Below are 24,966 nucleotides of genomic sequence, written 5' to 3' on the forward strand. Positions count from 1 at the left end.
GCTGTTTTGTTCATTTTGTTTTCTTTTGTTTTTGATTTCATAAGTGAAAGCACATGGTATTTGTCTTTCTCTGCCTGGCTTTATGTAGTATAATACCCTCTAGGTCCATCCAATTTGTCACAAATGGCAAGATTTCTTTCTTTTTTTATGGCTGAATAATATTGCATTGTGCATATGTACCACATCTTTATCCATTCATTTATTGATGGGCACTTAGGTTGTTTCCATACACTGGCTATTGTAAATAATGTGGCAATAAATATAGGGGTGCATATATCTTTTTGTATCAGGGATTTTGTTTTCCTTGAATAAATTCCTAGAAGTGGAATTACTGGGTCATATGATATTTTTGTTTTTAGCTTTTTGAGAAACCTCTATACTGCTTTCCACAGTGGCTACAGCAATTTACACTCCCACCAACAGGGAAGAAGGGTTTCCATTTCTCCACATCCTCTCCAATACTTGCTATTTCTTATCTTTTGGATAGTGGCCATTCTAACTGGTGTGAGGTGGTATCTCATAGTGGTTTTGATTTGCATTTCCCTAATGACTAGCAATGTGGAGCATCTTTTCATGTGCCTGTTGGTCATCTGTATTTCTTCTTTGGAAAATGTCTGTTCAGGTCCTTCACCCATTTTTTAAGTGAATTATTTGTTTTCTTGGTGTTGAGGCATATGAGTTTTTTATATATTGGGATGTTAACCCCTTATCAAATTGTTTATGAATATATTCTCCTATATTGTAAGTTGCCTTTCTGTTCTACTGTAGGAGTTCTTTGCTGTGTAGAGCATTTTTGATGTAGTTTGCACTTGTTCATTTTTTATTTTCTTTCCCTTGCCTGAGGAGATGTGTCCAGGAAAAAATTGCTCATGCTTATGTTCAAGAGATTCTTTTTTCATCCCATTGTAGTTTTTATTCTTTTTTATTTCACATGTTAAGTCATAATATACATACAGTAAAGTATGCAAAGTGTACTAATCTTTTATTTTGGTATCATTAATATACAATTACATGAGCAACATTATGGTTACTAGACTCCTCCATTATCAAGTCCCCACCATATACCCCAATATAGTCACTGTCCATCAGCGTAGTAACAAGCTATAGAATCACTACTTGTCTTCTCTGTGTTAAACTGCCTTCCCTGTGCCCCCCCTGTACATTATGTGTGCTAATCATAATGCCCCTTTTTCACCTTATCCCTCCCTTCCTGCCCATCCTCCCCAGTCCCTTTCCCTTTGGTAACTGTTAGTCCATTCTTGGGTTCTGTGAGTCTGCTGCTGTTTTGTTCCTTCAGTTTTTGCTTCTTATATTCCACAGATGAGTGAAAACATTTGATACTTGTCTTTCTCCACCTGGCTTATTTCACTGAGCATAATATCCTCTAGCTCCATCCATGTTGTTGCAAATTGTAGGATTTATTTTCTTCTTACGGCTGAATAATATTTCATTGTGTGTATGTGCCACATCTTCTTTATCCACTCATCTTCTGATGGACACTAAGGTTGCTTCCAATTCTTGGCTATTGTAAATAGTGCTGTGATAAACATAGGGGTGCATATGTCTTTTTCAAACTGGGCTCCTGCATTCTTAGGGTAAATTCCTAGGAGTAGAATTCCTGGGTCAAATGGTATTTCTATTTTTAGTTTTTTGAGGAACCTCCATACTGCTTTCCACAATGGTTGAACTAATTTACATTCCCACCAGCGGTGTAGGAGGGTTCCCCTTTCTCCACATCCTCACCAACATTTGTTGTTATCTTTTGGATGGTGGCAATCCTTACTGGTGTGAGGTGATATCTCATTGTGGTTTTAATTTAAATTTCTTTGATGATTAGGGATGTGGAGCATCTTTTCATGTGCCTGTTGGCCATCTGAATTTCTTCTTTGGAGAAGTGTCTGTTCAGATCCTCTGCCCATTTTTTAATAGGATTATTTGCTTTTTGTTTATTGAGGTGCATAAGCTCTTTATATATTTTGGATGTCAACCCTTTATTGGATCTGTCATTTATGAATATATTTCCCATACTGTAGGATGCCTTTTTGTTCTACTGATGGTGTCCTTTGCTGTACAGAAGATTTTTGGTTTGATATGGTCCCACTTGTTCATTTTTGCTTTTGTTGCCCTTGCCCGGAGAGATATGTTCATGAAGAAGTTGCTCATATCTATGTCCAAGAGATTTTTGCCTATGTTTTCTTCTTAGAGTTTTATAGTTTCATGTCTTATATTTACATTTTACCCATGTCAAGTTTACTTTTCTGTATGGAGTTAGACAGTAATCCAGTTTCATTCTCTTGCATATATGTGTCCAGTTTTCCCAAAACCATTTATTGAAGATAATGTCTTTTCCCCATCATGGCTCCTTTATCATATATTAATTGACCATATATACATGGGTATATTTTTGGGTTCTCTATTCTGTTCCATTGATCTATGGGTCTGTTCTTGTGCCAGTACCATACTGGCTTGATTACTGTAGCTTTGTAGTATAGCTTGAAGTCAAGGAGCATAATGTGTTCCTCTTTCTCAAGATTGCTTTGGTTATTCAAGGTCTTTTATGGTTCCTTATGAATTTTAGGGTTATGTGCACTAGTTCACTGAAGAATGTTGGTGTATTGATAGAGACTGCATCAAGTCTTTAAGTTCCCTGGGGCAGGATGGCCATTTTGACAATATTAATTCTTCCTATCCCTGAGCATGGGATAGATTTCCATTTATTTCTGACTTCTTTAATTTCTCTCATCAGTGTCTTATAGTTTTCAGAACACAAGGCTTTCACCTCCTTGGTTAGGTTTGTTGTTAGGTATTTTATTCTTTGTGATATAATTGTAAATGGAATTGTTTTCCTGATTCTCTTTCAGCTAGTTCATTGTTAGTTTATAGGTATGCAACAGATTTCCATGTATTACTTTTGTATTTCGCAGCTTTGCTGGATTCAGTTACTCTAACAGATTTTTGGTGGAGTCTCTAGGATTTTCTATATAAAGTATCATCTCATCTGCAAATAGTGACAGTTTCACTTCTTCCTTACCAATGTGGATGCATTTTGTCTCTTTATTTTGTCTTATTTTCTAGGTTAGGACCTCCAGTACTATGTTGAATAAAAGTGGTTAGAGTGGACATCCTTGTCTTGTTCCTGATCTTAGAGGAAAACCTTCCAGATTTTCACCATTAAGTATATCACCTGCTGTGGGTTTGTCATTTATGGCTTTTAGTATGTTGAGGTGTGTTCCCGCTATACCCATGTTGTTGAGAGTTTTTATCACAAATGGATGTTGAATTTTGTCAAATGTTTTTTTAGCATCTATTGAGTTATCATATGTTTTTTATCCTTCCTTTCATTAGGGTGGTATGTCGCAGTGACTGACTTACAAATACTGTACCATCCTTGCATCCCTGGAATAAATCCCACTTGGTTGTGTGGATGATCCTTTTGATGTACTTTTGAATTCAGTTTGATAATATTTTGTTGCAGATTTTTGCATCTGTGTTCATCAGGGATATTGGTCTAAGACTCTCTTTTTTTTGTAGTGTCTTTGTCTGGTTTTGGTATTAGAGTGATGCTGGCCTCAAAGAATGAGTTTGGAAGTGTTCTCTCCTCTTCTACTTTTTAGAATACTTTAAGAATGATGGGTATTAGCTCTTCTTTAAATGTTTGGTAGAATTCAGCTGTGAAGCCATCTGGTCCAGAAATTTTGTTTGTTGGGAGTTTTTGATTATGAATTCAATTTCTGGTAGTTGGCCTGTTCAGATTTTCTGTTTCTTCTCGGGTCAGTCTTGGAAGATGGTGTTTTTCTATTGTCCATTTCTTTTAGGTTGTCCAATTTATTGGTATATAATTTTTCATAGAATTTTCTAATAATTCTTTGTACTTCTGTGGTGACTATATATGTTGTGACTATTCCTTTTTTCTCTCTGATTTTATTTGTGTACTCTCATTTTTTCTTGGTAAGTCTATCTAGGGTTTTGTCTACTTTGTTTATTTTCTCAAAGAACCAGCTCTTGATTTCATTTTTTTCTGTTTTATTCTTTTTTATTTTGTTTATTTCTACTCTGATCTTTATTATATCCCTCCTCCTACTAAATTTGGATTTCATTTGTTCTTTTCCTACTTTCTTTAATTGTGAGTTTAGACTGTTTATTTAGGTATGTTCATGTTTCTTGAAGTACACCTGTATTGCTACATACTCCCCTCTTAGAACTGCTTTTGTGACATCCCACATATTTTGAACTGTTGCATTTTGCTTTCGTTTATCTCCATGTATTGCTCCATGTATTGTTTATTGATCCATTGATTATTTAGAAGCAGCATGTTTTTTAGCCTCTATGCATGTGTGGCTTTTTTTTTCTTCATGTAGTTTATTTCTAGTTTCATACCATTGTGTTCTGAGGAGATACTTGATAAAATTTCAATCTTTTAAAATGTATTGAGGCTCTTTTTGTGGCCTAATATGTAATCTATTCTGGAGAACATTCCATGTGCACTTGAGAAAAACGTGTATTCTGCTGCTTTTGGATCGAATGTTCTGTAGATGTCTTTTAAGTCCATCTGATCTAATGTGCTGTTCAGGGCCTCTGTTTCCTTATTTATGTTGTCTGGATGGTCTATCCATTGATGTAAGTGGGGTGTTAAAGTTGTCTAATATTATTGAGTTGCAGTCTATCTCTCCTTTTCATTCTGTTAGTATTTGTTTTACATATCTGGGTACTCCTATGTTGGCCACACAGATATTTATCATTATATCTTCTTGTTGGACTTGACCCCTTTATCAATATGTAGTGTCCTTCTTTGTTTCTTGTTACTTTCTTTGCTTTGAAGTCTATTTTGTCTGATAGAAGTACTGCAACTCCTGCTTTTTCTCCCTATTATTTGCATAAAATATCTTTTTCCATCCTTTCGCTTTTAGTCTGGGTATGTCTCTGGGTTTTAAGTGAGTCTCTTGTAGGCAGCATATCCATTCTGTAACTCTATGCCTTTGATTGGTGCATTCAGTCCATTTACAGTAAGGGTGATTATCGATAGGTGTGTACTTATTGCCATTGCCAGCTTTAGTTTTGTGGTTACCAAAGGTTCAAGGGCAGTTTCTTTACTATCTAACAGTGTAACTTCTTTTGCTTATTACATTATTTCAAATATAACCTAAAGGTTTTTTTTCCTTCCTTCTTTTTCTTCCTCCTCTATTCTTTATATATTAGGTGTCATATTCTGTACTCTGTGTATTTCTTGACTGATTTGTGGGTAGTTGATTTAATTTTGTATTTGCTTAGTAATTAATTGGTCTATGTCCTTTACTATGGTTTTATTTTCTCTGGTGACAGCTGTGTAGCCTTAGGAGCACTTCCATCTAGAGCAGTCCCTCCAAAGTACACTGTAGAGATGGTTTTGTGGGAGATAAATTCCCTTAACTTTTGCTTATCCGGAAATTGTTTAATTCCTGCTTCAAATGTATATGATAATCTTGCCAGGTAGAGTATTCTTGGTTGGAGGCCCTTCTGTTTCATTGCATTAAATGTATCATGCCACTCCCTTCTGGCCTGTAAGGTTTCTGCTGAGGAGCCTGATGAGAGCCTGATGGGTTTTCCTTTGTAGGTGATCTTTTTTCTCTCTATGGCTGCTTTCAATACTCTGTCCTTGTCTTTGATCTCTGCCATTTTAATTATTATGTGTCTTGGTTTTGTCTTCCTTGGGTTCCTTGTGTTTGGAGATCTGTGTATTTCCATGGCCTGAGAGACTATTTCCTTACCCAGACTGGGGAAGTTTTCAGCAATTATTCCCTCAAAGAGACTTTCTATACCTTTTTCTCTCTTCTTTTTCTTCTGGCACCCCTATAATGCAAATATTCTTCCATTTAGATGGTCACACAGTTCTCTTAATATTCTTTCATTCCTAGAGACCCTTTTTCCTCTGTGCCTCAGCTTCTTTGTATTCCTGTTCTCTAATTTCTATTTCATTTACCATCTCCTCTACCTCATTTAAGTTGCTTTTAAATCCCTCCATTGTATGTTTCATTTCAGATACTGTCTTTTTCCAACGTTTCTATCTCTTTCTGGAAGTCCTCCCTGAGGTCTTGAATGTTTTTCTGTAGCTCTGTGAGAATGTTTATGATTTTTATTTTGAATCTTTATCAGGAAGACTGGTGATTTCAGTTCCACTTAGCCCTCTTTCTGGTGTTTGATGGATTTTGGTTTGTACGAAGTTCTTTTGCTGTTTCATACTCCTAATGATTACTATGACATAAAAAGTTTGTGTCAGAGGTGCCCTTTGGTGCCCAGAAGCTCTACTCTCTGGAATTGCCCAGCCCCTGAGTGATGGCAGGGTCATAGGCACACAGCACCAGTGCCTGCTGGGAGGAAAGAGCTCTTTCCTGCTTCTCGGCTGCAATGCCTATCTCTACTGCCAGGGCCAGTGGGCTGAGTGTGCAGGGAGGAGCCTCTCTGCTACACCTGGTAAGTGCTGTCGGTGGGGCTACCCTTCAGCTGGCCTGGCATGATGGCAGGGGCAGCAGGCTTGCCACTGGTGCTGGCCAGAAGGAGCGGCAGACTGTGTATCACAGTTGGGGGCCTTGATGCTGCATTGCCAGCTATGGGGATGGAGCACATGAAGCTCCTGAAAGTTCCCAACCTGCTTGGCTGAGTGTGCTGGGACGATTTTGTCCACCTGTCCTTTCTCCTGAGCTGCAAGTTCTGTGTAATTCTTGCCCCTTTAGCAGGTTGGGAAGTCTTTCAAAGTGCCTGCCTTTCTTTTGCCCCTGAGCAGCCAGTTGTGGGTACCTATTCTCCACAAGTGGCTGGAATCTCAGTCTCTCTGAGTATTCTGCCTGTCTTTGCTTTTCAACCCCTCTAGTCTCCAGAGCCCATGCAACGTGGGTTTGTGCTCCCAGAGTAGATCTCTGGGGGTGGGTATTTAGCAGTTCTGTGCTTTTACTCCCTCCCCACTCCTTTGATCTTCCTCCTGCTGGTGAGCTTGGTTGAGGGAAGGGTTTGAGTGCTGCCATATTGCGGCTTTGCTTCTTTACTGTTTTCTGTGATGTTTTTTCTTTTTCCCAGATTTAGGCCATCTCTTGCAGTCTTCTTTCCTGTCACCCTTTCATGATTAGTTGTATTTGCTGTATTTTTATGTTATATGTGGTTTTGGGAGGAGGTTTCTGCCTCACTTTTCATGCAGCCATCTTGTTTAATCTGGAATTCAGAATTCTTAAACACCAGATCCCATTTAGGGAAGCTGGGTGTTGCAGACATAAAAGTCAGTAGTTCAGAATGAACCTTACATATAAGACAGTGTCCACATTGCAGCCTAGTTCTGTTGCCGAATTATTGCTCTGGGATCTTGCCACAGTCCTAATGGCCTGTTCTGCATGTAGACCTTGTCTTGCATAAATACCTAGTTCTATGGAAATGTGGTAAAGATTGGTTTATGTTAAGATTTCAGGTTTAGTACAGGCCTGTTTTCTCAGCTGATATGATATTGTTGAGCAAATAAATTATGTTTGCCTATGCTTGTTGTGTATTTCAGCAAAGATAACATTTTAAATATCAAAACTCTCACTTCACACTAGTCAAGATTATTCAACACTGCCATTAATTGTGGGCTACTAAAGCAGAAGACAATCCCTAAAGTAAGCAATAAATAAGGTTTTGTGAGTGAGAGGGCAAACATAAGTAAAGTGAATTCATATTCTTAAAGTTTTTTGTAAAAATAACATCTTTCAAGATTAATAAAGATGCAAGTATGAGTACATACAATTGAAGTATGATATAGAGAAATGGAATGGGAGAGTTGTACAGAGTTATAGACTCTGGAGAAAGACTACATGGATATGAATTCTGGCACTTCTACTTACCACCTAGGAGACCCTGGGAAAGTTATTTAACCTCTCTGGACTTCACTCTTTCCTATCATCTGTAAAATGGAGCAATCACAGTACTTATCTCAAAGGACTGTTGAGAGGATTAAATAAGTTAAAATATATAAAGCAGTTGAAACACTGACACTTAGTAAATTCTATAAAGCATCGACTTCTTAATAAAAGTATTATGTCGTCTTCTTTTTCCTTATATTTTTCTTCCCCCTTTTCATTATTATTATCGGTATCATTATTATGCATACTAAATGGCCAGGGCTAAATGGCCTGTGATTCACTAAATACATTCATTAAATGTGAATACATCATTCACAGGCAGAGTACAAACCAAAATTTCAGGAACTCTTGCTCCCAAGTCAGGAAAAAGGCCTTTTCTTTTATTTGTGGTCTCTTTCTTGCAAACTATCATGGTGTTCTTTATTTGCTATTTAATGCCTCACCACCATTCAAACAGAAGGATAGTCCTGTAACAAGTGCACAGCCTCATAAAATGCCTAGGGACCCTCCCTGTAGCTTGGTGCACTTACAGTGCACCCCTAACTCTGCCCCTCTCCATGTTTGTGTCTAGTCTCTATCAGGAGTGGGGATTGGCAGCAGAGATCACAGGGCAGGGGTGAAGAAGCAGGATGGCAGACAGCCCTTTCTGAGGAAGTAGGGAGGTGGTGGGAAGAAGAACCCACATGAGAAGAGGCTCTGAACCTGATGAATGCATTATTGTCCCACTGGACATCACTTAGAAAAACACATTTAATCATAAATCACTAAGAATTTTTAAGATGGTGATCACAGAGCATCAAAACCCCAAGTGTGGGTCCTCTTCTGATTATGGGGACATGTCCATGAAGCCAACCCCCAGAACAGCTGAATAAATGTCAAGTTCCATAGCCGTCAATTAAAAATTCATTTTCATTACGAAGTAACTCTGGTTTAAGATGTGGAAACTGGATTTTGTTCTCAGTTTTGGTGAGACTAATACAAACTGAGTAAATCATTTTATCCATTTGTGAAACTCAGAGGGTGAAAGAAGGGTGTGTTTTAACCAACAGGACTACTGAGAGATGTAGTTATAAAGTAACTTTTAACAAAGACCAAACCAAAAGCATTAGTCCAGCATTTTCCAAATATATTAACTTGAGAAAAGGGTTTTATAGAAAAAAATCGATAAATTTACCAGGTAAAACAAAATATACAGATTAAAAAAATCAGGACTAAATTTTTTTCTGATTGTTTACCTTTGTTTTACTGTTTTGGAAGGAGTGGGGAAATATAGAAAGTGAAAGTCCATTTAGCAAACTGAGATACTATCAAGTATCAAAATGAATTTATTTTATAATTAAAGTTGACCTCACAGTTCTTCAACAACCTCACCTTCAATGATCTGTTTTTTCATCTTATGACTATTTACTCCCAAGACCATATTTTTGACCCCCTCCTTCTGTCCTTAAGATCACCTACTCTAGTACTCAACTAGCAGCTTATCAACCTAGTTGAGCTTTCCATATCATTGACAATAACTTTCAATCACCTCCCCTAGTGCCCTTACTTCCCTCTACATCTAGCTTAAATGCCAGGTTTCATCATTATGGACATTATTAACACACTTAATTCTTGCATACTCATCCACATTGACCTTAGCTGGCAGAGCCTCATTCTGGTTAAAACCATTACTACCTATGTAGTTATGTGCTGTGCTGGCACTTGGCTGGAGAAAAATTTACACCTGTTCTGACTGTTCTCATTTTAAACTCCTGATCTCACATCTCAAATGCACATTTAATATAGCAGCAATCATATTTACTGCATTTTCCCACTCTTCAGAATTACTATTTTGTGTCTTCTCCTCATTCCCTCTCTGTTCTTATTTTGTGACCCTGTCTTGTTATTCATTGGGAAGCAGACAGGTATTAATTCTACCTATCTATCTATCTATCATCTATCTATCTATTTATCTATCTACTTATTTATTTTACCAGTTAACCAATACATACGTTTTCCTTTTCCTACTTATTATCATAATAAAATGTCCTTGCTCCATCCTATCAAAGACTTATTGTACTCTGTATCTGTCCCCTTACCATCCAGTTCACTAACTCTTGCAAATATATCCTCTCCTGCATCACTGTCTCACAAATGTCTCTACTCTAAGGGATACACAACTAAATAAAAAAATGTACTCTAATATCTCCCGACTAAAAAATAAAATACAAAACAAACCTTCTTTTACTCCATTTATCATTTTACCTTTTTAAAGAATCGTCTGTAACTGCAACCTCCATTTCCTTGTCTCACATTCTTTGCTTAACTCATTCCAGTTCAGTTTCTGTCTGCATTGCTCCTACTGATACTGCTCTTGTCAAGGGCACCATTACCTCCATTTTACTAAATCCAGTGGTCTTACATTATGTGACACTTTGTTGTTTTTGAAATTCTTAAAAACAGTCTTGACTTCCTTGATGCCAAACCCTCCTGGTCTACCTCCTACCTCACTGGCTATTCCTTCTCTGTCTCCTTTGCTGACTCCTCCTCCTTGCTAGATCTCTATATACTAGAGATTTCTGGAGCACATTGCTAAGTCCTCTTCTAATACCAAGCAATATTTTTTCTTGTGGGTGATTTCATCTAGCTGTAAGGTCTTCAATATAATCTACACACCAATGATCCCCAAATCTGTGTCTCTAGCTCTGATCTTTACTGGAATTTCAGATTTTCTATAATCAACTGTCTATCAGACATGGATGTCTGATTGGGGAGCTCGAACTTACCATGGCTATTGGAATATAACTGTTGATATTTTCCCTACCAACCCAAATCTGCTTCTCTCCCTAGTCATCACATCTCATTAAGCAGTCCAATCATACTTAGCTGCTGAAGCCAAAAATCTAGGAATTATCTTGATTTTCTCTTTTCTTTATCATTCCATGTCAAATCTATCAGCAAGATCTGTTAACATTTCCTTCAGAATACACTCCTAAACTGCCCACTTTCCCACTTCGAATTTGGACTCTACCACATGTCTCATCCTCTGTAGCCTGAAAAACTATAATAAGTTCCCAATTAATTTCATTGCTTCCACTCTTGCACCATTCTAATCCTTTTTCTACACAGAGGCCAGAGAAATACTTTTTAAAACATAAAGCAGAGCATGCTTAAGACATTCCAAAGGCTTCCTATGACTCTGGGAATAAAATCCAACCTTCTTGTGTTGGTTATAAATTCCACCTAGTCTAGACTCTGTCAATCTCTCCATTCATCTCACATGACTGTCCTCTGCCCACTATGCATACTTCAGTCACTTGGCCTTTTCTGTTCCTCAAATACACCAAGATTATCTTGACCAAGGAATCATCACACTAGCTGTTCTCACTCTCTGGAATTCCTATCATTCTTTTCATTCAGTGGCATCTTTTTCTCATGCAGATATTGGCTTAAATGTCACCCTTGCTAATTATATCACTATGGGATCATGAATTCCTATTTTATTTACTGTATTATAATCAATTACTAGCATTATTCATTTTGCTACTCAAATTATTCCAGACATGGCATTAGGAGTCCCTTCAAGTTATCTTGAGATGTCTCTGTCACTCTTTCAGTACTTTATTTAATATTCTGGCACAAAAAGTTGTTTCAGGATCATTTTATATTTTCCCTGGAATCAGCCATTTCTTCAAGTTTCTTTGGTTCTTTTTAGTGGAGAATGATATTTAGTAACCAAGATAGGATTCCAGAGGTACTCATTGTTCCTGGAGTGTCATTGCTTTTAGGCCTTCTCAGCAGGCAGAACTAGGGCACAAACACATACACGCACACACACATGCACAAACACATACACACACACAATCTATCTATCTCGTCTAATCTTAAAAAATCAGGAGTTCACACTGATACCCACAATTCCAGTCTAACACTACATACTTTATTCTAGCTAACTCCCTTTCCATATTTGTAGTTCTTTTTTCCAACAGTGAGAAACCTTGCTAACCTTGCTCCCATTATATTTGATATATTTGCTCAATTCCTTCATGTGTAGCCAGTCTTCCAGCCACAAACCCTGCCTCATTGACCACAGCACTACTGATTCACACAAGCCCATGCCAGTTGAGAATCCATGTTCCCAGCACTAGTGTTGTTCCAAACTAACCATTTATAACTTCCCAGTAGATATTCATTCATTCACTCATTCTTTCATTTGTTTATCTAGCAAATGTTAGTTGAGTATCTAGCCTACGTCAGGCACAATGCTGAATACTGTGAAGACACCAATGACCAAGGCAGCCAGAATATCTAACCTCATGGCTATTACCCTAGATCATATGTCTCTGCTCTAGCTATATTTGTCTTTATTAAATTTTAAAGTTTGTTGTACATAAGTATGCCTCTATACCTATGTTATGTATAATTCTTATTAGAATTTGGGCGTAATCATTCTTCACATATCCTTTTGTAGTCTTCACATAGTCTCAAGAAAATAATGTTTTAGATAGATAAAGGTGGAGAAACATAGACACCTTATTTGGTAGGCTTTACCTGATTCTGACTCTGGAACACAGTAGGCATAACCAAGTAAGCAATGCTTATTTATTTCTGGTATGTTATGTTTTAACCATACCCAAAAGTTATATACTTTGGCTCCAAGTAATGCTTCAAATTTGTGAATCTGCATTTTGTTATGTATCTCAAAGTGACTTAATGACCTGACTCATACAGTGTAGTAAAACACAATGGGATCTTATAAAGGAAATGACATTTAAATATACAGCCCTAATACTCATCTGCAAGTCAGCACTGTTCCTTGCAGACAGCAGGTATTTGATAAACCTGGTTATCTGATTAAAAGCTTTTTTTATATAATTTATGTAATGCTTTAGAGTATGTGTGGAGACATTTACTAACAGTAGTTCTCCTTTCCTACTTCTCCCCCAGTTTAGCATTTGTGTTGCCTTTGTAATCCATCCCTTTGAGAGTTTTAATTTTTTCCTTCATTTTTCTATTTACTGTGGCTGCACATATTGCTAGAGTCTTGGCAAAAATATTCTTCCGGTTTTTAACAACTGTAAATATAGGTTTTCAGAGAGGGGCGGAAGATGGCGGCGTGAGTAGAGCAGCGGAAATCTCCTCCCAAAACAACATATATCTATGAAAATATAACAAAGACAACCCTTCCTAGAATAAAGACCAGAGGACACAGGACAATATCCAGACCACATCCGCACCTGAGAGAACCCAGCAACTCGCGAAGGGGGTAAGATACAAGCCCCGGCCCCGCGGGAGCCGAGCGCCCCTCCCCCCAGCTCCCGGCGGGAGAAGAGCAGGCACAGCGGGAGGGAGACGGAGCCCAGGACTGCCGAACACTCAGCCCCAGCCATCCGGGCCAGAGTGCAGGGCGCTCGACACTAGGAAAACAGGGCAGCAAGAACAGTGAGCAGGCACTGGAGGCTGGGCGACAGAGGACATAAGAAAAGCGCACGACCATTTTTTTTTTGCTTTTTTGCTGTTTTGTTTTGGCGAGCGCTTTTTGGAAGTCTTAAAGGGATAGGGACCCCAATACTAGGGAAACAGGGCAGAAAGACCGACCGGTGAGCAGAGGCCTGAGGCTGGCACCGGAGAATAAAGAAAAACGAACGACCACCTTTTTTTTTAATTAAAAACTTTTTTTTTTTTTAATTAAAAAAATTTTTTTTTCTTTTTTTTTTGGTGGGCGTTGTTTTGTTTTGGCGGGTGCTTTTTGGAAGTCTTAAAGGGGCAGGGCGGGTCACTTAATCCAGAGGTAGGGAATCCGGGATCTCTGGGCACCCTAACCCCTGGGCTGCAGGGAGCAGGGAGGCCCCTTATGGAGATAAATAGCCTCCCAGCAGCTCCTGCTCCAACGCGACTCCACCATTTTGGAGTAGCTGCCCGAGCCAGGACACGCCCACAGCAACAGCGGAGATTAACTCCATAGCAGCCGGGCAGGAAGCAGAAACCCTGTCTGCGCGCAGCTGCGCAGCACAAGCCACTAGAGGTCGCTGTTCTCCCAGGAGAAGAGGGCCACAAACCAACAAGAAAGGAAGTCCTTCCAGCCGTCACTCGTCCCAGTTCTGCAGACTATTCCTATCACCATGAAACGGCAAAGCTACAGGCAGACAAAGATCACAGAGACAACACCAGAGAAGGAGACAGACCTAACCAGTCTCCCTGAAAAAGAATTCAAAATAAGAATCATAAACATGCTGACAGAGATGCAGAGAAATATGCAAGAGAAATGGGATGAAGTCCGGAAGGAGATCACAGATGCCAGAAAGGAGATCGCACAAATGAAACAAACTCTGGAAGGGTTTATAAGCAGAATGGATAGAATGCAAGAGGCCATTGATGGAATTGAAATCAGAGAACAGGAACGCATGGAAGCTGACATAGAGAGAGACAAAAGGATCTCCAGGAATGAAACAATATTAAGAGAACTGTGTGACCAATCCAAAAGGAACAATATCCGTATTATAGGGGTCCCAGAAGAAGAAGAGAGAGGAAAAGAGATGGAAAGTATCTTAGAAGAAATAATTGCTGAAAACTTCCCCTCACTGGGGGAGGAAGTAATCGAACAGACCACGGAAATACACAGAACCCCCAACAGAAAGGATCTAAGAAGGGCAACACCAAGACACATAATAATTAAAATGGCAAAGATCAAGGACAAGGAAAGAGTGTTAAAGGCAGCTAGAGAGAAAAAGGTCACCTATAAAGGGAAACCCATCAGGCTAACGTCAGATTTCTCAACAGAAACCCTACAGGCCAGAAGAGAATGTCATGATATATTTAATACAATGAAACAGAAGGGCCTTGAACCAAGGATACTGTATACAGCACGACTATGATTCAAATATGACGGTGGGATTAAACAATTCCCAGACAAACAAAAGCTGAGGGAATTTGCTTTCCACAAACCACCTCTACAGAACATCTTACAAGGACTGCTCTAGATGGGAGCACTCCTAGAAAGAGCACAGTACAAAACACCCAACATATGAAGAATCGAGGAGGAGGAACAAGAAGGGAGAGAAGAAAAGAATCTCCAGACAGTGTATATAACAGCTCAATAAGCGAGCTAAGTTAGGCAGTAAGATACTAAAGAGGCTAACCTTGAACCTTTCTAACCACGAATTTAAAGCCTGCAATGGCAATAAGTACATATCTTTCAATAGTCACCCTAAATGTTAATGGGTTGAATGCACCAATCAAAAGACACAGAGTAACAGAATGGATAAAAAAGCAAGACCCATCTATATGCTGCTTACAAGAAACTCACCTCAAACCCAAAGACATGTACAGACTAAAAGTCAAGGGATGGAAAAACATATTTCAAGCAAACAACAGTGAGAAGAAAGCAGGGGTTGCAGTACTAATATCAGACAAAATAGACTTCAAAACAAAGAAAGTAACAAGAGATAAAGAAGGACACTACATAATGATAAAGGGCTCAGTCAAACAAGAGGATATAACCATTCTAAATATATATGCACCCAACACAGGAGCACCAGCATATGTGAAACAAATACTAACAGAACTAAAGGGGGATATAGACTGCAATGCATTCATTCTAGGAGACTTCAACACACCACTCACCCCAAAGGATAGATCCACTGGGCAGAAAATAAGTAAGGACACGGAAGCACTGAACAACACAGTAGAGCAGATGGACATAAAAGACATCTATAGAACTCTACATCCAAAAGCAGCGGGATATACATTCTTCTCAAGTGCACATGGAACATTCTCCAGAATAGACCACATACTAGGCCACAAAAAGAGCCTCAGAAAATTCCAAACCATTGAAATCCTACCAACCAACTTTTCAGACCACAAAGGCATAAAACTAGAAATAAACTGTACAAAGAAAGCAAAGAGGCTCACAAACACATGGAGGCTCAACAACACGCTCCTAAATAATCAATGGATCAATGACCAAATCAAAATGGAGATCCAGCAATATATGGAAACAAATGACAACAACAACACTAAGCCCCAACTTCTGTGGGACACAGCAAGAGCAGTCTTAAGAGGAAAGTATATAGCAATCCAAGCATATTTAAAAAAGGAAGAGCAATCCCAAATGAATGGTCTAATGTCACAATTATCGAAATTGGAAAAAGAAGAACAGATGAGGCCTAAGGTCAGCAGAAGGAGGGACATAATAAAGATCAGAGAAGAAATAAATAAAATTGAGAAGAATAAAACAATAGCAAAAATCAATGAAACCAAGAGCTGGTTCTTCGAGAAAATAAACAAAATAGATAAGCCTCTAGCCAGACTTATTAAGAAGAAAAGAGAGTCAACACAAATCAACAGTATCAGAAACGAGAAAGGAAAAATCACGACGGACCCCACGGAAATGCAAAGAATTATTGGAGAATACTATGAAAACCTATATGCTAACAAGCTGGGAAACCTAGGAGAAATGGACAACTTCCTAGAAAAATATAACCTTCCAAGATTGACCCAGGAAGAAACAGAAAATCTAAACAGACCAATTACCAGCAACGAAATTGAAGCGGTAATCAAAAAACTACCAAAGAACAAAACCCCCGGGCCAGATGGATTTACCTCGGAATTTTATCAGACATACAGGGAAGACATAATACCCATTCTCCTTAAAGTTTTCCAAAAAATAGAGGAGGAGGGGATACTCCCAAACTCATTCTATGAAGCTAACATCACCCTAATACCAAAACCAGGCAAAGACCCCACCAAAAAAGAAAACTACAGACCAATACCCCTGATGAACGTAGATGCAAAAATACTCAACAAAATATTAGCAAACCGAATTCAAAAATACATCAAAAGGATCATACACCATGACCAAGTGGGATTCATCCCAGGGATGCAAGGATGGTACAACATTCGAAAGTCCATCAACATCATCCACCACATCAACAAAGAGAAAGACAAAAACCACATGATCATCTCCATAGATGCTGAAAAAGCATTTGACAAAGTTCAACATCCATTCATGTTAAAAACTCTCAGCAAAATGGGAATAGAGGGCAAGTACCTCAACATAATAAAGGCCATCTATGATAAACCCACAGCCAACATTATATTGAACAGTGAGAAGCTGAAAGCATTTCCTCTGAGATCGGGAACTAGACAGGGATGCCCACTCTCCCCACTGTTATTTAACATAGTACTGGAGGTCCTAGCCACGGCAATGAGACAAAATAAAGAAATACAAGGAATCCAGATTGGTAAAGAAGAAGTTAAACTGTCACTATTTGCAGATGACATGATACTGTACATAAAAAACCCTAAAGACTCCACCCCAAAACTACTAGAACTGATATCGGAATACAGCAAAGTTGCAGGATACAAAATCAACACACAGAAATCTGTGGCTTTCCTATATACTAACAATGAACCAACAGAAAGAGAAGTCAGGAAAACAACTCCATTCACAATTGCATCAAAAAAAATAAAATACCTAGGAATAAACCTAACCAAAGAAGTGAAAGACTTATACTCTGAAAACTACAAGTCACTCTTAAGAGAAATTAAAGGGGACACTAACAGATGGAAACTCATCCCATGCTTGTGGCTAGGAAGAATTAATATCGTTAAAATGGCCATCCTGCCCAAAGCAATATACAGATCTGACGCAATCCCTATGAAACTACCAGCAACATTCTTCAATGAACTGGAACAAATAATTCAAAAATTCATATGGAAACACCAAAGACCCCGAATAGCCAAAGCAATCCTGAGAAAGAAGAATAAAGTAGGGGGGGTCTCACTCCCCAACTTCAAGCTCTACTATAAAGCCATAGTAATCAAGACAATTTGGTACTGGCACAAGAGCAGAGCCACAGACCAATGGAACAGACTTGAGAATCCAGACATTAGCCCAGACATATATGGTCAATTAATATTTGATAAAGGAGCCATGGACATACAATGGCGAAATGACAGTCTCTTCAACAGGTGGTGCTGGCAAAACTGGACAGCTACATGTAGGAGAATGAAACTGGACCACTGTCTAACCCCATATACAAAAGTAAACTCAAAATGGATCAAAGACCTGAATGTAAGCCATGAAACCATTAAACTCTTGGAAGAAAACATAGGCGAAAACCTCTTAGACATAAACATGAGTGACCTCTTCTTGAACATATCTCCCCGGGCAAGGAAAACAACAGCAAAAATGAGTAAGTGGGACTATATTAAGCTGAAAAGCTTCTGTACAGCAAAAGACACCATCAATAGAACAAGAAGGATCCCTACAGTATGGGAGAATATATTTGAAAATGACACATCCGATAAAGGCTTGACGTCCAGAATATATAAGGAGCTCACACGCATCAACAAACAAAAAACAAATAACCCAATTAAAAAATGAGCAGAGGAACTGAACAGACAGTTCTCCAAAAAAGAAATACAGATGGCCAACAGACACATGAAAAGATGCTCCACATCGCTAATTATCAGAGAAATGCAAATTAAAACTACAATGAGGTATCACCTCACACCAGTAAGGATGGCTGCCATCCAAAAGACAAACAACAACAAATGTTGGCGAGGCTGTGGAGAAAGGGGAACCCTCCTACACTGCTGGTGGGAATGTAAGTTAGTTCAACCATTGTGGAAAGCAGTATGGAGGTATATCAAAATGCTCAAAACAGACTTACCATTTGACCCAGGAATTCCACTCCTAGGAATTTACCCTAAGAACGCAGCAATCAAGTTTGAGAAAGACAGATGCACCCCTATGTTTATTGCAGCACTATTTACAATAGCCAAGAATTTGAAGCAACCTAAATGTCCATCGATAGATGAATGGATAAAGAAGATGTGGTACATATACACAATGGAATACTACTCAGCCATAAGAAAAGGGCAAATCCAATCATTTGCAGCAACATGGATGGAGCTGGAGGGTATTATGCTCAGTGAAACAAGCCAAGCGGAGAAAGAGAAATACCAAATGATTTCACTTATCTGTGGAATATAAGAACAAAGGAAAAACTGAAGGAACAAAACAGCAGCAGAATCACAGAACTCAAGAATGGACTAACAGGTACCAAAGGGAAAGGGACTGGGGAGGATGGGTGGGTAGGGAGGGATAAGGGGGGGAGAAGTAGGGGGTATTAAGATTAACATGCATGGGGGGGTAGGAGAAAAGGGAGGGCTGTACAACACAGAGAATGCAAGTGGTGATTCTACAACATTTTGCTATGCTGATGGACAGTGACTGTAAAGGGGTTTATAGGGGAGACCTGGTATAGGGGAGAGCCTAGTAAACATAATATTCGTCATGTAAGTGTAGATTAGTGATACCAAAAACAAAGCAAAAAAAAAAAAAAAGGGCAGTTCCTATGTGGTAACCTCCAACAAGTTCTACACAATGGTATAAAGGGCATATAAAAGTGTAGGCAAAGGGTCTGTTTGTGTTTATACAGAGGATCAAAGCCTAATTGGGCTACCCCGAAAATGAACTAAGATACGATATGAAAAAAACTTCCAACATCTGCACTCTCTGGAAGACTCATGCCAGAAGATGATCATCAAAAAACCCCAACAAAGATCCACGCACTGCTACAGCTGTAGATGCACTCATCCCACCAGTTCCTGGACTTGCTATGGGAATGAGGAAGGAGATATCTAAGCTGGCCTGTGCATACAGTAAAACAACAAATTTGACTGGATCTATACTGTTGGAACTCAACCAAGAATTTGGAGAAGTGCAAATTGTAGCGCTCCAAACTCTTACAACTACATACTATTTACTGTTAAAAGAACATATGGCATGTGAACAGTCCCCAGGAATGGGTTGTTTTAATTTGTCTGATTTCTCTCAGACTGTTCAAGTTCAGTTGGACAATATCCACCATATCATAGATAAGTTTTCACAAATGCCTAAGGTGCTTTAATGGTTTTCTTGGTTTCACTGGAGATGGCTGGTAATTACAGATATGCTTTGGTTATGTAACTATACTCCTATTATGTTAATGTATGTGCGCAATTTAAGTAGTAGCCTAAAACCTATATATGCTGAAGTTACTCTACAAGAAGATTTGTCAAAGAAATAATCAATCTTCCCATGTTTTCTTCCGCCTGCTACTTCTATAGCTTTTCTTCTTCCTTCCTAATTACAACCCTTAAATAGAATTCGTGCCTCATATCAAATTTACCGAGTATCATAACTCCTCCAAGTGGTAAAGATACCTCAAGACAAATGCTGGGCATAGAAGCCACAGGGCATAAATATGCAAAGAAGTAAAAAGCTAACCTTTTCAAACAATAAGGCTTCCCTCTCACTTACCAACTTCACATTTCCCTGTATGGCCCCGGAAGATGACTGGTTAGCCAGAGACTGGTAAGGTACCTCAAGGGAGGAACAACCTAAGACAGGCACAGTCGCAGGGGGGCCATCAGGTGAGAAATTGGGGATCAACAGAGGTGAGGCTTAGAACCTCACCCCCCCTGTTCTGAGAGAAATCTTCTGCATATGTGGATGTTTTATTGCCCTGGTCTAGCTTGGATTAACACATAGTCTACAGGCACACACCTGATCATCTACATTTGCTCTCTTACAACACTAAACTATGTTTGCTACCTTTATCTTGTATCTACCTACCACTTCAGCATTTTATTAAAAATAATAATAATGAGAGAAATGTGGTATCCACATATAAATCAAGTATAAAAACCAAATGAGTATTCATATTTGAACTGACTGTTTAGAGTTCATAATGCATGAGCAAAACCGAAAGTTTCTGTGATGACTGCCCTTGTACTGTTCACTATGTAACTTATTCATTATGTAAGAATTTGTTCTCCATGTAAGAACTTGTTTGTTATGCCTCAGAAGATTGGAGACTGACGAAAATTAGGCTTGGGGTGGATTAATGATTGTGCATTGATCACTGACTCCCCTATACAGAATTTTATTGTCGTTAACAACCATTTGATCAATAAATATGAGAGATGCCCTCACAAAGAAAAAAAAAAAAAAAAGACAGACTTCCAATGGTAAAATAAATAAGTAACCGGGATGTAATGTATAGCATAAGGAATATAGTCAAGATATTGTAACAGCTTGGTAGGGTGATAGCTGGAACCTAGAATTATGTATATAAATGTTCTACCACTGTGTTGTACACTTGAAACTAATGTAATGTAATACTGTGCGTCAACTACCCTTCAATAAAAAATAATTATTTAAAAAAAAAAAAAAGAAAGTGATATTTCATATAAAGAAAGTGATACAATATGTGGCCGTTTGTATCTGACTTTTTTTACTTAATAATAAATTTTCAAGGTTCAAAAAAAAAAAAAAATATATAGGTTTTCAGAATTTCACTGGAATAAATTTTACACCTCCTCCAGAGAGAGAAAATGCTAACACAGATATTAGAAATTGTTTATGAGGCTTGATTTGTGGCAGATAAGAGGGCTTCTAAGCGACTCAATTTGGGGATAAATGAGTTATTTTATATTCCCTTTCCTTTTTCAAAAAAACAAGTCTGGTTTTGTTCAGATCCCTTATTACATTTAGCTTCTGTTCTCATAATCCATCAAATTAGCTCAAAGATAAAAAATAAAAGTGAGTGTTCCTGTTTTGAAGCATACTGTTTAAATAACTAGCACTCCTCAAGCATGTGGGCCTATCTCCTGTTTGCTTCTAGGATTTTGTGCTCTACTCAGTAAACTCTGAAGAATGGATGAGAACAAGTCACTCGTTTTGAATGGCAACTTTCTGTAACTGTACTCAATCTAAGCCTTAAGTCATCATTTGGTCTTAGCCTCCCTCTTAGAGTAAAATTCAACTTATAAACTTTATTTTCATTATGTGTCATGCCTATGCTGGCCACAAGAATGGGACTAAGAAACACAGAGCAACTCAGACAGATTAAAGGTTATGACTATGTCTCTGCTATCATTTTCGGTGAGGTACAGACCTCACTTTCACAGTTCCAAATACCCTTGGCAAGAGAAAAGCCTTCAAACAAGGTGTGTGAATAAAGTGCTGCATATTTTTAAGATGTGGCCAGGTTTCCACTGGCTTTTCTTCTTTTCTATTAAAATGTCTTAACAGCTGAAAGCCTCTTAAATGTTCATTCTGAATGTTAAAAATAAGATTTGGTGAGCACTTACTGTCTGCACAGACTCTCCCAAATTGAGCTGGTGTTCATCTAAATGTATTGTTGTATACTGCTGGCAGGCACTCTGCTTTTGGGAAGTGGTTCTCAAACTTTATCAAAATTAATCACTTGGCAGAGAATGTTTAAAATGCACAACCAGGTCACCACCAGAGATAGATTTTCATGTTCAGGATGGGGCTCAGGAATCTGAAATTTTGACAAGCTCCTGGTGTAATTCAGCTGTGATGGACCATACTTTGGAAAACTTGTTTAGGGTATTGAGGGGACTTTTGGCTGTCACCATGTCCATCTCTATGCAACAAATATAATTCCCAGAAAGCTATATGCAAATACATTTTTGGTGAAGCTGGCTGAATTTTGTCCAAGACTGACACTATCCTGACTGACTGAAAGGCATTTCTGATTTGATGTCTGTAAATAGCACTGAATGTAACCACGGAAAGCCTTCATTCAAAGGATTATCTTAGTTGTTCACTTCATAAAGTCAAGTATCCATTTCTTAAGGAAATAATCATCCTCTAAGAGATTATTATGGATTTGTATATTGGAAGATTTCTTGAAGAAAGGGAGCAACTATTCTCATATCACAGATCAAAGACAATTGTGCAATCTACTAGCTGAAATCTCTTACACACCCTTTTCTTGAATTGTTTTCTCTTCTTCATTATAGGTATGGTTATAGTTGTGCTGCTAATGGGTCATAGGCTGTAGTGGAGGCTATGTTTGTGACTGTGTTTCCAGATGCCTCTGTCTATGGGAGGTTCACTCTCACACTGGCCTTTCAGCTCCAGAACTGGGGCAACATGTCTGAATTGGGGCTGTTGCCTCTCAGGCTGGCTCTGGGCCCCAGGCTTCTGCACTCAAAACAAACCCAGATTCAAATTTTAAACATTCATAAAAATCAGAATGGTGATATTTTTGACCTGTTGCCAACTTCTTTAACCTTTTTTGTCTTTTTTAAAAAAATAAAATTGCTGGAATATGGTGTGTGAGAATTCAGAGCCAACATTTTTTTTCCCCCTGCTGGAGAAAAGATCCCCCAGAGTGAGGAATTTTGTGTCAGGTTTTAGCCATGAAAGGGCACAGCTCTTTGTCAATGATAAAACAGCAATTCTCCTCACATAATGTGACGATTTATGCCTTTGGCATCTCACAGTGTTAACAGGACTGAGGGGCATAAGTTCTCCTCATGTTAATACAAGAGTAGACCTCACAACTTTGGCTGTGCCATCCCATGTGGCTCTGGTCAGAGAAGTAAAACCAAACCAAACACATTCAGCACAAGCAGATGCATAAGTACTTTTTAAACTGATGGTGTTGTGGAGCTGTTTTCGCTTAAGGACATAATAATCAGAAACACCTTTCCCACCAGTTCACCCCTCAGGCAGCAGCTCCGTGGGGCCTCTCCTGCTTTTGGTGCCTGCAGGATTAGGTCCAGCAAAGGGCAAGCATGGCCCAAGCTGCCCTCATTTGGTCACAGGTTTCAGAAGACATCTGCAAATCATTGTGCAAAACCGAATAGTACAAATTCACCACAGCTCGATTCTCTTGAGTTGAGCCTGATATTTCCTGTTTTGAAGGTTTCCTTGGTATCCTAGACATCGACTGTGTAACACCAGCTGCTCGAAGTGACTCAAATTTATAGATGCTTTGATAATTATCTTACCCAATTTCTGAATAATTGAAATGAGAGCTGAACCATCCCCTTATGTAAATATAAGACTTAAATTTTAAAAATCCAGTCTTCTAGCAAGTGCTGTAGACAGAGATTTGTCTGTTTTCCATATTTAATTTGCTTTAGCAGTGGGGTCCTTTCTCACTAACAGTATAAATTCCCTAGTGTTTTGCAGCTAAACCAAAAGAGAAATTTCAATCAATGACAGACTGAAAATGGTAGTGTGCCTTATTTAAGATTTTCAATCTGCTAATTCACTTAATTTATATATTCCTAAGTATCTTTGCAAAATAGAACAGCAAAGTGAGTAGCAAGAGAAAAGAACAACCATAGACAATGAGCTAGGTCTCCCAGTTGAAGGGCAGTTTGAAAATAACAGTTCCAATTCTCATTAGGCTGTTTTATTTCCTTCTTGGAGAAATACTAACATGATGGTTAGGGTTTACATATAGTTATAGGCATGAAGATTTAACAGTCCTTTGACCTGTTTTATCTAAAAGACAAAGCAGCTGAACAAATACCTAATGGGGTCCATGCTGTTGTGACATTAGTGTGTCACATACTGATGAAACTTCAAAAATATTTCTAAACTAGTCCTGACATTTGTCAAATGAAAATCCTCATTTAGCCTCTGCTTGAATACTTGCAAGGATAAGGTACTTACTATCTTGTGGAGCAGACCTAGTTCACTATTAGCTCTATTTGTAGAATGGTTCTCCTCACTAGTAAGGCCAAATTTGTCTCCCTAAAGCTTCATTCATTTATTTAGTTAATGAATTAACAGTTACTGAGCACTTTGCCTACACACTGGCAATGAGAGGGCCTTTGATTTTTGTGGAGATTCTGACCTAGTTCAGAGTTCCTTAACCTTGTTTTCATTAGTATTCACTTAAGCAGGCTTTTTAAACATTTTTTCTCTAATCAGACCCCACCCCAACTTATGACATTTTAATACCACAGATATACTGTTTATCTATTTATATAGTGTATGTATACCTGTGCTTTTACAGTAAAATGTAAGGGTTTTTAGGCTCTTAAAGAACCAATTTCTAATCCTTGAGGGAATAACACCACTACCAAGAATGCATGGTCTAGTGGGAATGACAGATGTGAGCAAACAGCCAAATCCATAGTTTTATAAATAAAATATATATGCCAGAGTACCCTCTCTTCTATTCTTATTCTCTGCCCTCTCTTGCTCTTACACCTTGCACATACTTCTAAAGAGACTTTATCATATTTCATTTTAATTATTTGGTTAGCCATCTGCGGTGGGAAAAATGATGCCCCCTTTGTCCCC

Source organism: Manis pentadactyla, chromosome 7 (assembly GCF_030020395.1).
Source record: "Manis pentadactyla isolate mManPen7 chromosome 7, mManPen7.hap1, whole genome shotgun sequence".
Taxonomy (NCBI): domain Eukaryota; kingdom Metazoa; phylum Chordata; class Mammalia; order Pholidota; family Manidae; genus Manis; species Manis pentadactyla.